Here is a 15,685-nt window from a genome sequence, read left to right as displayed (position 1 = left end):
AGTTCACAGTATAGGCAAGGGGGTCTTTGAGTGACACTTGGGTAACTTTATACATTGGAGATTGGGAAAGGTAAAGGCAAATGTTTGGAAGTAAAAGTGGTCTTGGAGGCAATTTAAGTCAACACTTCACCCAATGTGGATAAAAATGGAACCACTAGCCTTCTTGGTTGTTGGTTTTGCTTTGTTTCTTTCTCCTCTGTCATCTCGCTTTATACTAAAGAGTTTGAAAGCCTTCTTGACCCTTCTTGTTGTCCTTCTCCTGATGTGACAATCAATGTATCTGTTAGCAGAGATGGCCCAGCCCCTTGATCCATCCCCCTAGCCAGGCAGCAATTATCCAACCATCCATTTAAGCATCCACCCATCTACCCACTCATCTGTCTATCCATCCAACATCACATTGACTACTATATGCCAGGTATTACGGTAAGTACAAAAATCAAAAGATGAAATAGACACTAGTCCTATCTTGAAGAAGTCTGTGGTCTAGTGGAGATAAACACCCCACTGTAAAATAATCATAGTCATAATAATAATCATACCAAGTGTTAAATGAGACATCAGATATGTCCATGATGCTAAAATAATATAAATAAGATTTATTGAGCACTGACTATGTCCCCAACCCCATGCTAAGTTTTTTACATACTTACCCTCATTTAAGCCTCACTACGATCCCATGAGATAGGTACCACAACTTCTCTCATGTTTCACGGAAAGGAACTTGTTCCACATCACATATCTCTGAAGAGGCGGAGTCACTCCTTGAAGATGAAGGTGTATCTCAAGACCTTTAAGCTATTAACCAGCAAGTCACTCTCCTGCTCCATGGAATCCCTGAGAAGGAAAGGACTCAAAGGGAATTTGCAAAGGTTTCCCAGAGGGGGTGAAATTTATGCTGGGCCTCAAAGGATTGGCAGGAGATCCCCAGAAAGAGAAGAAAGAAAAGGGCACTGCAGGCAGATAGAAGACTGAGGAATGGCCCGGCGTGTTCAGGGAGGAGCAAGCAATTCAGTACAAATGGAGTATGGAGTGCCTGTCTGTAGGTGAAATATGAGACAACATTAATCTTAATAATAATAATCATCACTACATCTTATAGGGTACTTGCTCTGTCGCCTGGTACATTTACTACCCCCACAATTCTTACATCCCCATGAGGTAAGTGTCATCGCCTTCATTGGAGAAATTCAAGCTCAGAGACTTTAAATGCTTTGCTCAAAGAAACACAATTAAATAAGCTTTCAAAACAATAATGGTCTGATCCCAAATTTCAGGCACTGAGAGAGGTTAAGAGCATGGGCTCTGAAGTTTGACATCCTAGGACAAAATCCCAGTTAGGCCACTGATGACCTATGTGGCCTTGGGCCAACTACTAAATCTCACTGTGCCTCAGTTTCCTCATCTGGGTGGCGATAATTATCATCTTATCCATTTTACCCGAGTGCTATTCTGACTCAATGGGATAATGCATATGAATCATAAAACGTGGCTTGGCATTGTGTTTAATAAAGTTTTGCTATTATTGTTACTAGTAAATTGGGGTCCATTTTTCAGGGACATATATGTGCCATTTAAAGCAGGAGGAATGAGTGGATGTTCATGAGAGAAGGAGTTCCAGGTTCAATGATAGAGAAGTTGACAGTCAGCACCAGCCAGCCCCAGCTCTGGAGTGGGAAAGGGGCAGCTTTAACCTAAGGCTTTGTTGGCTCAAAGAAGCTGCAGACTTCTCTGATGAGTCTGAAACAACTCCCAAGTCCTCCCTGAAACGTCCAGTGGACAGCCTGGGGCATTTTGACCTTGGCCCAGGGATGATGTGCTGGGCGTCTCTGTGCCAGGCCTCAGCCTCAGACAGGGGAACATTGCCTTATGAGGAAGCCCTGCCTGGATTTCGGCTTCCTGGTCAATGAAGCCCCAAGGCCTCATGTTCTTAGGTGGAGCTGATTCAGTTTCACCCAAGTCCTTTAACTTCCAAGTGTAGGCCCAGTGGTCTCAAGCAAATGTGGGCTTTCTGCATCAAGTGCATTAGGCAGAAAGACAGTGTAAAGCTATTTGTATTTTCTCCATGGGAGAATGTCTATTAAAATGCAATGCATTTTTATCCCAATCAGCACACCCTGCCAGTCAAGTCACGGGTCCCAAAGTTCTGTACAAAAGCAGCCAGATGTAACTTGATTAGTTCATAGAGAGAGTACTTGTCCCTTGCAGCAAGTGAGTTGAAGCATTATCTTTGCTTAGCAACATCTCCTTCCTGGGGTTGAGTCTGCCAGGACCACCATACTGAGATGACAAGCTGTCTTAGTTTGGGATCCCCCAAGAAATAACTCAGAGACTAGGGTTCAAGTGCAGGTAATTTATCGGAGAGGTGCAGAAAAGCCCGGTAGTGGAGTGGGGAAGTGAGCTAGGGAGGGGAAGATGACCAACAGATTGTCTCTCAAAAAGCTGGCTACCACTGTGGGCAAATGAGGCTCAGCCCCATGGGAAACTGAGAAATTATGTGAAGCGCAGGCCTTAGACTGATTCCACCTCAGTTGTGATGGAGCTGGGGTATTTACCTGCCATCTCCAGTCACTGTTTGATTGCTGTTAACTTTGGGCCTAACTCTCAGGCACAATGGCTTTCTGAGATATTGGAGACAGCCCCCAGGCCTGAAGAAGCAGAGACGGGTGCTTGGAAGAAAGCTGGAACGTGCTGTAAGAGTAAGATCCTGAGCGTGTGGACCAGCACTGAGTGCACGCCTCACTAACCTTCCAACAAAAATTTTCTATCTCGGCCCACTTGTCCAGAGGGTAGCTGTTGAGCAGCCTCAAATATCTACTAAAGTCCATATGCCTCATTATTACCAGTAATTATTTAGGCATATTGAGCTTTATCCAGAGCCTATTTCCTCATAGGCATAATATTAACAAAGTTCATTGATACAGAGATTATGAGGAGAAATGAAAGGAGTGAGAAACGAAAACTACCCCATGACTTAGAAACTTGAGTTCTTGAAAGCTATCCAACAAAAATACATATGCAGGTATACAAAGATACATGAACAAAGATATTATATGTTGCTTCATTTGTAACAAATGAACAAAAAAAAATGGAAACAGCTTAAATGCCCATCAATAGGGAAGAGCTGTGAGATCCTGCAGATGTTATGAAGAATGATAGAGATCTACATACTAACGTGGAAAAAATTTAAGCTATAAGTGAAAAATCTCACTTGTCCAGAGGTCAGTTATCAAGCAGAATAAAATCTGCAAAATAATATGCGACTGTGATTCCCATATAGGTAAAAGTCATGTATACATAACATATTGACTTACACATCGTGACGTATATACGTTAGATGCATACTAAAAGATCATGAAGGAAACAAAAAATGTGATAGGGGTATTTCTGGGCAGGGAATAGAAAATACTTTGAGAAAGACTTTCTCTTTTAATCAACGTATTGTTTGAATCATTTACCGTGAACGTGTATCCATGTACTAGTGTCATTAAAAACATGAGTGACAGCTGACATCTTTGCACTCATCCAGAAGACTATTGCGAAAAACAATCACAGCAGAAGGAATAACTAAAGTCTGATAGCTGTCTAGGTCATTCAGTGTCATAGAAATGAATACACACCTTTATGTCCCCCGAGGATAGCATTACAACAGAGCAAGAAGTGATGGTTGACTCACACTTCAAACTCAAGGAAATGTTGAAATATTGTCAGAATTTCTGTTTGAGAGGCAGCAGATTATGTGATGTAATTTAGAAAAACGCCCACTAAAAATAGGCAAAAGTACAATAATAAAGGAGTTGATACTGAATGGACTCTGTTCAGCTGCGTATAAAATTCACTGATGTAGACCCAATATTTGCCCAACAGTGCCAGTGAGGGAGGGGTCGGCGTGTGAATTTCACACATGGAACTTCAGGTTGCAGACTCAATTAGACAGACGGTATTGTATCCAGTGATCTCTGGTAAATGTTTACTAGCTCTGGAGGTGGGGGTGGGGGGGGACCATGACTTGTAGAGTTTCTGATTTCCACGGTGAAATTATTCCCCCTAATGGCTGATTTCAAGACGAGGAGTTGGGAAGAGATGCTCAATTGCGCACCACCCTATAGTATTCCCTCCATACAGAGAAAACAGATGTAAATAACTTCAAGGTTTGACTTTGTATATAACCAGTGAGAAGTACTAAAATAATTAAGAAGTGGTAAGTTTTGAGTATTATTACCTTTGTTTTTAATAGGATTCATTTAATTGTAAGTATATATAATTTACATTTTGATAACGGTTATGTGTAAAAACCAGTTTGCAAAATCCCTACCATTTTGACAATCAGCTCTCGAGCTGGTGGGGCCGGCTCCAGTACACGGCTGACGGCGGGAGCTTGCAGATTTCTATCTGGAACATTTCCACGGAGGATACTTCAAGGAAGGGGCCAAGTAGATGCTAATCAGAATTACAGAAAACACCGTGTTTGGCTCTAGAAATATAAACAGACAGATTGTGTTTTCGCAGCAGCCTGACACAAGTTTTGGTCTGGAGCAATGCTCCCTGATTCCCCTAAGCAACCGTCTGAGCGGGAAACCAGTGAAGAATATAATTTCCCGTCTAGTGAGGAAAAGGTTTGACTTCTGAGCTCTGATATTGGAAGGAAATTCATCCTATGTCCAATGCTAAAATGGCCTGCGTCAACATGCTTTCGGAGCTGGGAGAGAATGTAACTGCTGTTCTTGTGCACGCATCCGAATCTCTTTTTCCTTTATTCAGTTTTCCCAGAATGAGGAGCCTTTTGCTAAGATCATCTTCCTGGCCAATACTGCTTTGGTTGGTTTTTTGTTTTTATTTTTTTGTTTCAGGATCATTATATTTATTTGGGCATTTTAAAAGGGGAAATATATTCTTGGCTGTATAAAAATGGAGAGGTTTATAAAACAACCAAACCTAATAATATTGTGTTTCCTCATTTGTAAAATGGAACGGAAGAGGTGCTGAAGCGCCGAGCCACTAAGGACCATTTTAGCTCGAAAAGCAGATGAATTTTTGTTCCAGGTTTTTATGCAGTTAAAACATAACTGATTGCAAGTGAGGAGAGAAAGCAGGAAGAGGAAGGGGTGAGACCCCAGTACCTGGGGCATTCTCAGTGTCTGATAAATGCCAGATTTACTGCTAAAGTGAGATTGATAAATACTAACTAAATCACAGCCACGCTCGGGGCTCAACTCATTTATTTTTCCACCCCCCCCAAAAGGAACACAAAACATGGAACTCAAGTCAGGCATGACCAAGCCTGAAGAATTTGACTCTTCCATCCTGCTGCTAGCACAAGTCCTCGTGATTTGGGCAGACTATGGGGGAGGCCTGGGGGGCTGGTGAGGCGGGGGTGGGGGTAGGAAGAGATGCTTAATCTGGCTGGGTTTGGGGAAGGAAGGAGGCCCTCGCCGGCCAGCTCAGTGCAGTCTTTCATGAATAAACACTCTAATTGGGGACATCACAGATAATGGGTCTGACTTCTTTCACTGGAGGGCCCGATCATGATTTGCTAATTGGATATTCCTGGGGTGGTGGAGGCGCCCTCACTGGCCCCGAGTGATTACTAGTTAATGGGGTTTTAGAAATTCCTATTCCAGACTGATAAAGGGAGCCAGCTAAGGAAAAGGAAAAGGAGCCGGAGCCCTTCCCAGAAAGGCAGAGGGAAGGAAGCCCAGTGTCTGGGAAAGCACAGGGTGGCCCCGGGTTGCAGGAGCACACCAGTCCCAGGATTGACTTTTGAGCTGGGACCCTATCCCGGTAGGGACACTTTCCCTGCGGGGGCATTTGATCTGGGAGATGAAGTGCCCTCCCCAACCAGACACCCTCACCACTGGCCTTTGGGCTCAGTTCTTTGCACAGAAAAAGTCCACGGAAAGCCAGCCTGGAGGGGGAGGGGGACAGCGAAACCTCGGGGATGACTCTTCATATAAAGGGCAGAGAAAGCCGCTTCTCAGTCTCCGGATCTGAGCCAGAGCGTGGAGGAGGTCACCAGTGCTGCAAGATGGTGCTTCCAGCCGGCCCCTGCAGGGGGATGGAGGCGCCCAAAGGGGACGCTCCGAGGAAGGAGCTCCTAAAGCAGGAGGGGCTCATGTTTTAGACGGGGCACTCTGGTCCTTGTTCTGGGGCTCAGGGCCACATGGGAGCCCTTGCCTGTCCTAACAAACTGCCTGGGGGACAGAAGAAGAGAAATTGGAGAAAAGATAGGACAGGAAAAAAAAGAAGGCAAGAGGTCTTTCTACCCCAAAACTCAAGTAAATTCCTTGAAAAAAGTTCTCTAAACCAAAGGCTAGCTGCTCTGGCCAAAACTAAGCACATAGGGTTTGTTGCATGGAACATCCAGTTTCTCTTCCCACAAGAAAGCCAGACTTCTTTCCTGATGAAATTGACAGATAATTCAAGGTGGGTAGCCTCTCTCCTGGGCTTGGGCACGTTCGTGAGCACCAGCCCTGCTCAGTTAGTTCCTGTCATTAGTCCTGTTTGCAGCAGACGGGACTTTTCCTGGACCTCAACTACCAGTCTTGTCAAACTGTCATTTCACTCACGTGTAAAAAGACTTGGGGTGCCTTGAGTAAATTACTCCTGGCAACGAAGGAGGGTGACTCTAGAATGTCAAAAATCAAAGAAGACATCCTGTGTGAAGCTTCAGCGGCCACCAATTCCCGGCATGTGAGCGCCCGTGGACAGCTGAGAACTGACATTATGAAACCAATTTGCATGTGATGATATCTACCAATTATTGGGTCTCTCTATATGCTAGACACTGTGCTATATACTTTACTTATAACACCTCATTTCATCTTGCCAAGAGCCTGAGGTGGTAAGTACTATACTCATCTCCATTTTATAGATGGGAATATTGACTTCTTAAACTGAATTCACACCCTGAGTAACAGGTGGAATTTGACCCCAGGTTCCTTTGGCCCCCAAACCCTTGTCCTTATCCATTGTGCCACAAGCCCTTCCTTGAATTTCACCCTATTCAACATTTCTTTCCTGAAGACAACTGACCAGATGGGAGATGGCCTGGATTCGCCATGCAGAAGAGCGGGAAACTGGTTTTATTTCTTTAGAAATAGTGAGAATGGATTCCTAATAAAAGGTCCACTTCATGATTCCTAATAAAGAGCACATTTCCTATTGGTCATCTTTAAGAACTGCATCATTTTTTTCTAGATGCAATGATAACTGGTCACTTCCCAGAAACCTGAAATGACCATGTTTATCAGCAAAGAACTCTTGCTCATGACCCCAGGCAAATTTCTTCGGTTCTCCAGGACTGACTTCCCACCACATAAAATGACCTGGAGGAACAGATGTCTTCCAAGCTCCCTCCCAGCTCTACGCTGATGTATCAAGACTTCTCTATGTGTTCTAGGAAGGGGCTTTGCTCTCCCATGTGGTACTTTCGCCGTAGCTCAGAGAATCGGTTATAGAGTGGAGCTTTTAAGGCTCATATTTACCAGCACCCGTGGCTTTTTTTCTTTCTTTCTATTTTTTTTTTTCTTTCCAAAGCCCCAGTACATAGTTGTAAGTCCTTCTAGTTCCTCTGTGTGGGATGCCGCCACAGCGTGGCTTGATGAGTGATGCGTAGGTCCGCACCCAGGATCCAAACCAGTGAACCCCAGCCGCCAAAGCAGAGTGCACGACGAACTTAACCACGATAGCACTGGGCTGGCCCCTTTTTTTCTTTCTTTCTCCTTACTCTCCCTCTCCTGGTACTTGTGTCTGTTTCCTTCAGCTATCTATCTCCTGGCATCCTTGGTACAGCTCCATCTGGCTCATTTGTTATTCATGAATTAACATGTCTTTTGCATGCATTTGCCTTTTAACAACTGTTCCAAAGTACACCATAGTGTAGTAACAAGGGTCTCCACATTTGCTCATACACACCATCAGTCACACACGTTTGAAACTGTGTCCCAATATAGGTATGTTTACTTATCCATATTTACATTAAACAATATACAAAAATGCACATTTTATAATAAACACAAAAATAGAGAACAAAAAGTCCAAACATATTGGGCTGGCCCGGTGGTGCAGCAGTTAAGTTTGCGCGTTCCGGCCCGGGGTTCGCTGGTTCAGATCCCACGTGCAGACATGGCACTGCTTGGCAAGCCATGCTGTGGCAGGCGTCCCACATAGAAAGTAGAGGAAGATGGGCACGGATGTTAGCTCAGGGCAAGTCTTCCTCAGCAAAAAGAGAAGGATTGGTGGCAGATGTTAGCTCAGGGCTAATCTTCCTCAAAAAAAAAAAGTCCAAACATATTTACACCATACCTATGGATCATTCTGGGCCAGCCTACTTCTTTTTAGAGATCCCCAATATCTAAGTTGGTGGAGAGCCTTAGTTACTTTGGGCTTAGATGGCAGACATTTGAAAGTGAACACTTCTTACACAAGAGGGTCTACACCCAAGAGTTTACAGACAAGCGGTGAGAAAGAAGATGAAGAAAGGCAGGCCGAGGTTCTTCAAGGCAGGCCAGACATCCAGACATTTATGGGAATTCTACTAATTTTTGACATCAGTTTGTTTTTTGGTGTCATGCTGTGGAACCAAAAACATCTAAGAGCCAAATATGACGGACGTTCTGTAAATATGACTGACGTTCTGCTAGTTTGTCAGCTTGTCCTACAATCTAGAGGCAATCTTTTACACTTTGTTACAACACAAATGCCTCAGGGAGAGATCGCATTAAACTGGATTAGCTCTTTTCACTGGAGTGTGAATGAATTTGACAAGTATAGATAATGGTGGAGAAGAGAGAAAACTGTAATAAGAGCCAGAGAAACTAAGAGGAGAGACCCAAAAAGAGCAAACCTCGGATACTCAGGTAGCCAAGAATCTGATCCTGCCATACTCACCCTCCACCCCAGCACCCACTACCCCAGAGTTTGATGGAGGGGCAGAAGCATCAGCCCCTTCAATGAGAGTTTTTCGTCCACCCCTTTGGGCAATGTTGAGTTCTCGAACTTGTTGAGAAGCTAACAGGACCTGCCTGAACCTTCAAAGTCTCAGTTTCCTCCTGAGTGACTTGGAGAAGACTAAACACCTCCCCGCACCCCTCAATTCCCCCAGCTCCTGCCCTCGTGACCTCCCCAGCACCGAGGGGTCTGCTTTCTGCCTTGTTAAGGGAGGGGCATGCAAAGCACATGCTAATGAATGAATACAAATGAGGCAGATCAAGCTGTAAGGAGGATGTCTAAAGAGACAGAGACAGGTTCAGGAAGAGAGACACAGACAAAGGGAGGAAGTAAGAGATCCAGGTAGGCCCAGAAGGGGAGAACAAACTTGTTTTGTGCAGAAAACATTAGAAAAGAGAAAAAGTGGGCAGAGAAAGCATCCTTCTATTAAGAAAAACTGCATATCATGGTTCAATACAGTATTACTCAATTCAATGGACATACATTAACTCGGACTCTGCTGTGACATAGCGATTCATTTCCTATATGCCAAACTTTGTTGACACATAGAAAATATCATGGAATATATTTAATCCTTACAATATTCTTAGGAGGCAGGTGCCATTATTATCATTTCAATTTTACAAGTGAGGAAACTGAGGCACAAAGATAGTAAAGTCACGGGCCCAATGTTGCATGGCTGGCAGGCAGCAGGTCTGGGGCTGGGAGCTGAGGTGGTGGGACCTCCAGAGCCCGCTACCTCTGCACAAGAAGATTCTACACCAGCTACAAAGGACCCACATGGCTGAGAGTCAGGGGTTCCATCCTCAAATGGAAAGCCCCTATGACTTCATGACTTCATTTTCTCCTGCCAGCTAGGATTTAGGGCAGACTCGTACTGTGACATGGGCACTCAGTGGAGAGGCAGCGCGTTGGTCCTTGGTCACTCTGGGCTTCCACTTCCAGGGACGAGGTAAGGTTGTTTCCTGCTCTAGGAAACATTCTCTGGTGGGCGGAATAACCATCATAGCTTGTTAAGGGCATGCTTAAAATGGAGTTAAAAAAATCATCTCCTCATAGACAAAGTAATATTTGAGATCTGTTCATTTAGGAGACTAATATTCCTTCAGAAGCACCGAGATTCATCATACCTGGTAAATATTTGTTTGGACAAATTTTAAATTGAGGCTCATTTGATTGATAGATAATTGTTTCCAACGTCTCAGCTGTCACTGCCATATCATGAATTGATGTGTTATCTTTTTCTGTTTTCTTTCTCTCTCCTTCATTTCTTTAAAAAAATCGTGAACATTATGATGATCAACTCTTAAGTTGATTTCTTCACTAAGGAAAAAACACATGACCCCCTTTATACCTTCAAGGGCACCAAGGTGCTAGAAACCCCAGAGGGAAGCGTTTGGGACTGGACCCCGTAGGAACTTGAAGATGTGAAGATCTTGCATCCGGCCTGCTGAGTCAAGCTCTGTTCCACACCCATGTTCTGCGGGAACTTCCAGGGCCCATTTCTGCTCCCTCCCCAGCCAACCCGCTTTCCAGGTGAGACAGTCAGGGCCCAGAGAGATGTTTGCATTGCCCTGTGATCCCCAAGAGCCTCTTGAGCCCTAAAGATGTATACATACAGACATACACACACACACATGCTTCCTGGCCTAGGAGACCTTGGAATTAGAAGATGGAAAGGTAAACATAAGTCAAAAGTCAGAAAAGCTTCCTGGAGCTGGTCTTTAAAAATTAAGTTGATTTTTAATAAATAAACAGAAGGAATAGGAGAAAATATCAATTCTTCTCCATTAGGGATAGAGACTGGATGAGAAGAGAAATATTCTGTTTGCATTAAGTACATAGGTCGGATTCTTGCTAGGCCTGCTTCCTAGTTTCTTTCAATTCCCTGGCCTACAGGCCAGTGCTTATTTCCATGGCTCCTTTACAAATAATAAATATGATCTCTATGGCTAATTAACACAACAAGTTGTATTTTCATTTACTCCTTGCTTCGGGATAAGTCAGTGGCCAGAGGAAATAAAGCTAGATTCTCTTAAAGGTAATTTGTTCGAACACTTCTCTCGTTATTTTTTTCTTAATAATAAGTTTAAAAATCTATTATTATAGAGTAATTGCTCATCAAATTTCTTTTTAAAAGTCAAAGCAATTTTCAAATTATAAAGAACTTCTCAAATGTGTCTAGATAATTATGAGGCTGCATTTTATACAGCTCTGTACCTTGGGAGGCTGCAAGGCCTGGTGTAATCTTTGCCTTGGAGCCCAAGATTGCATCTGCTGTGTTCACATGTAAAGCGCCATGTAATACATGTTAAATATGTAGCAATTCTGGGTGACAAACACACACACCTTGAAATTATCTATCAGCTTCAGCCGTTAGGACCAGCGCAAGTTATTTTCTCCCAGCGCAAGTTTTGAGGCTAATAAAACTGCACAATAGATAGAAAGATAGACGAGAGAGAGAGAGAGAGAGAGAGAGAGAGAGAGAGAGAGACAGTAAGAGAGAGAGAGGTACTCTTCCTTTCTTTAGAAAGTGAAATAGCTAAAGGCCCCTGGAGAGCTGGAATCTCCAGAAGGACTCTTGCCACCAGCAGAATAGCTACCTCTAAGCTTTGGGACAAGACTATTATGACTTTTAGCTTTCTCCACGATTCTCTCACCAAAGCTGAAAACCAGACACAAATATGGTTCTGGGATTCCTTGCCACAATTTCAACATACCAAACAGCATCCAAGTAATTCTGATGCTTTAAAATTGTAGTCATCTATGTGTACATAGGAACATGACTATTGGTGAGTTTTCCTTAAAAATTGAAATAAAGGCCAGTTTTGGAATCTCTAGGGTTGTGAATTGATTCCAGGAAGTGTGGAGAACTAGTGCAAATTTAAGGATTCCTCACATTGATGGAACATGTGTGTGTGTGTTCACACACACGGGCAGTAGCACGCACACACATTTCCTACACAGTAGTCTCCTCTTCGGTTCTCAAACGTGTTTCAGTCTCACGTGCTCGCATCCTGGGACCTCCCGGCCACTTCCAGGGCCCTTGGTCATCTAACAGCTGCTCCCCAAGACACCTGGGCAGAGAAGACACCTAGAGCTCCTGGGAAAATGGCCTGGTTTGCTTTAAACATTGTTTCTTGTCATTATTCTCTCCCCTCCAATACAGTTGCCGGCTGTGATCTGCTGCCTTTCAACTTGGAATAAAATACATTACTTATGCAGCGAATGTTTTTAATGTAACAAAGCAGAGGAATAAAAATGCCTTACAACAGTTTTATTAAAAACAAATTCCCACAGTAAATACATATACACTCCGTTTCTGCAGCAAAATAGCCAAGGACATCACTGCTAAGTGCTCTGGGAAGTGCTTATAAATTACTTGAAATAAAAAACATTGTTGCCTGGACATCAGGGATGAAATGCTGCAGTTTGTAATAAATTAACACAGAACTTTACTTCCCCTCCTCGAACAAAGCAGCCATTTGTCTGAATAACCCACATTCAGCTGTGAGTTATATTTTCACAACTCCAACTGCATTCATTTGCAAATTATTCTGCAGTTTTAATGCTCAAGTTTTAAATACCTTAAGAACTAATAAATAAAGCAAAGTGGAGCAAACAGTTGGCTTGTAGTTTAAAAACTGCCCTAATTTCTGCTTTTCTTTTGGCTTTATTTCTTCCAAAGTTATTTTGTTTTCATAAGTGGTATAAAGTTTCTTTTAAACTACATTAAAAAAATAAAAGGCTAAAATGTATTTGGGGGTATTCGCACCAGAGAGACGTTCCCATAATTCCATTAACTGTGAAAGTATTTGGCTAGTACTCATTTTACATTTTTAAGACTTCTTCTACCAATAATTTAGTGACAGAATAATTTATAACTATCTTTGAGGTTTTTCCCATTGTGTGTAACTTTTGTCTGCTAGTCTTGGAATTGGTTAGATTTTTTTCTCTCTCTCTCTCCCTCTACTAGACTTTGTCCAGAAAAAAAAAATCTCAAAAGAAAAGTCGTGTCACTTCCCTTGAATTATTTTGATTATAAAACAAAAACTCTGCAAGAAAACTCTTTTCAAACCTGTTCTGTAAAACAAAATGAACCGCTTTCCAGGTCCTTGAAAGAAAAATTTGATAGAAGCATTTATAGATTCATTCTGAGGTTTTGAAGGTTTTTTTCCTGGCCAAAAAAAAAAAAAAAAAAAAAAGCACCCGGATTCCTTGTGTGGAGTTACTGGCTTTGTTGGATTTCTTTGCATTGTTTTAAATAAGGTCCAGTGCAGCCAATTGCACTGGATAAAAGTAATGTCACCATTTTCAGGAAGCGATGTGGGGAAGAAAAGTCTTCAGCAGCATGTTATTTTCAGAAAAGTGCCTCATAAAATATTTTTTAAAGCAGGAGTTGAAATCATTTAAAAATCACTCTCCTTTATAAATCTGTTGGGAGAAAGCTCTTTTGATCCCCTCTCTCTTCTGATCCTGATCTTTTATTTTCCTTAGAGGTAAACAACATTTGCCTCATTTAAACAACGGCATTTGCCATTGTGGTTCTTAAATAGTTTTCCAGTCACCCTATGGCAATTCATCACATCGGATAAAATAAAGATACTTTGCTTCCAAGACTTTTATCACCTCCCAGAAAATGTTTGTTGTTTTTGCTTTGGTTTTTTTCACTCCCTCCCACCCCTACCCCACCCTGAGCTGTGGGGGATTGCTTTAGGACATTTGAAAGCCTTTTGTGCAGACAGAACCAAAGTCCTTCTGTGGAGAATAAGAAATGCTTGATTACATGCACTGCAAAATGGGAGATATTCCCAAATTCCCTTTTAATTAAGATGTCTAAATAGCCATTGCTTTGGAGAAAGTAATTTCCAAACAGTTTAAAAATAAGGATGCGTTTAGAACTGCAACAGATACCCCGACCTCTCCGCGACCCTGGGGGGAGGCAGCTGTTACCTGAGGGAGGTAAATGGACATTAGTAACTCCCTAAGTGTCGCATGGGGAGGGGGACCCCCATCCAGAGGCCGGGGTGCAGAGGTAATCACAGGACTACAGAGCTTTAATAATGCCATGGGCTTCAGTTAAGAGAAAATTGCTTCTCTAGTTAGCCAGGTCATTTCTGCAAATGCACACACCTTTGTCATTTTAAAAAATCACTCAGTGATTACTAGTTTGATGCTGTTTGATTCTCTGACCATTCAAGCCTGATTAAGAGCATTTGCTTAGGCCCTAAAGACTTCATAGCTGGCCACCCATCTGGTGTTAGGCTTGAGTCCGTGAAAATCCCTCAGCTTAGCGCTGAATATTCTTTTTAAAGACGTTTAAGTCAAAGGGCTGACATTAGCATATGTTCCCCCCAAGTGTCCTGTTGAACTTTCTGCCGGGCATTACCCTGCCACGGGCTTTCTGGATGTTGTCCAATGAGAGATTGGCTTGGAACTGTAAAATTAGCCATCTGCCTATTAAAAATGTAACCAGCTGCATCCGATGAAACACAGTGACTATTGAAATGAACTCATCCGGGAGAGGACTCGCGTCCCCGGCTTGGACATTTTTCCAGTCTACTGCTGCACCGAGCCTCTCCACGAGCAGAGAGCCCCCAGTCTTGTTTGCAGGAAAACGGAATGACTCAACAACGAAGAAGGTAGCTTACGGGTTTGTTTCGTTGCTAACGTTCCGGCATGTCTCAGGTTGACCTGGACCTTAAGTGCAGAATTCTCTATTTCTTTGCTACTTGTTTAAAACACCTCCTTGTTGCAAAAAAAAAAAAAGTAAGATATAAAATAAACGAGCAAATCTCTATCTCCCCCTCACTTCCAGGTGTTCTGTTCAGATGTTCCATCCCAAATCCTGGGTATCTCTAATAAACCTCAATCCACAGCCTAAAATACTCTCAGCAGCACATAATAACTTGAAACAGAGAGCCGGAGCCATAATTATTCCTGCAAGAGCTACCATTTCAGCAGATATTAGTCATTCCATATGTACTACAAGGTCTGTTTATTAAAAATGAGAACTTTCAATAGCTTGCACTATTTTTTCTAAAGCCTAATGGAGCATAAAAAAATAATTCATTAACTAATTAACAAAACTGTGTTTATTTACAGTATAGAAAATGTTTCTATCAGGAAAATAACACACCATAATACAGCGTTGTGTTGACAGCAAAACATCTGCAGCTTAATTTAATGCATTTACTAAATGACGACAGGAAATCAAAGGATGTTTAAACAGCTTCTTCTCTGCCCAGGATTTCTGTTCTTCTCTCTCGAGGTCACAGGCACCAAGATGCCCTGTGGAAAGCTGGGGCTGCTTTGAAAGGTGCTCAGTAGAATAACCTTTATACAATCATGAAAGTATCGACGCCACGAATAGTTTAGACTCGGCGCCAGTTAAAACTGATGGGTCCATATCCATGTCCCAAATATATCTGCTTTGCAGCCATGGAATGCTGTCAGGGTGAACCGTAACCATGGGAAATTGTCTTTTTCTAATGTCAAAATCGGTCAAATATTGACTTCATTATGTTCAACCTAGTATTTCCCATTTGGACTTAACATCTTCCTTCCCTCCTCTCTCTCTTTTTTACCCTCCCTACCCTCCCTCTCTCTCTCTCTCTCTCTCTCTCTCTCTCTCTCTCTCTCTTTCTTTCTTTTTTATTTTGCTATGGGCAGGATTTTTGCAAACATAAAAAATTAAGCTCAAAGTGAAGATTAATTGATACATTTGCCTATTAGA

The sequence above is a fragment of the Equus asinus genome, chromosome 28 (assembly GCF_041296235.1).
Source record: "Equus asinus isolate D_3611 breed Donkey chromosome 28, EquAss-T2T_v2, whole genome shotgun sequence".
In the NCBI taxonomy this organism is placed as follows: Eukaryota; Metazoa; Chordata; class Mammalia; order Perissodactyla; family Equidae; genus Equus; species Equus asinus.
Note: the sequence above shows the minus strand (reverse complement) of the source record.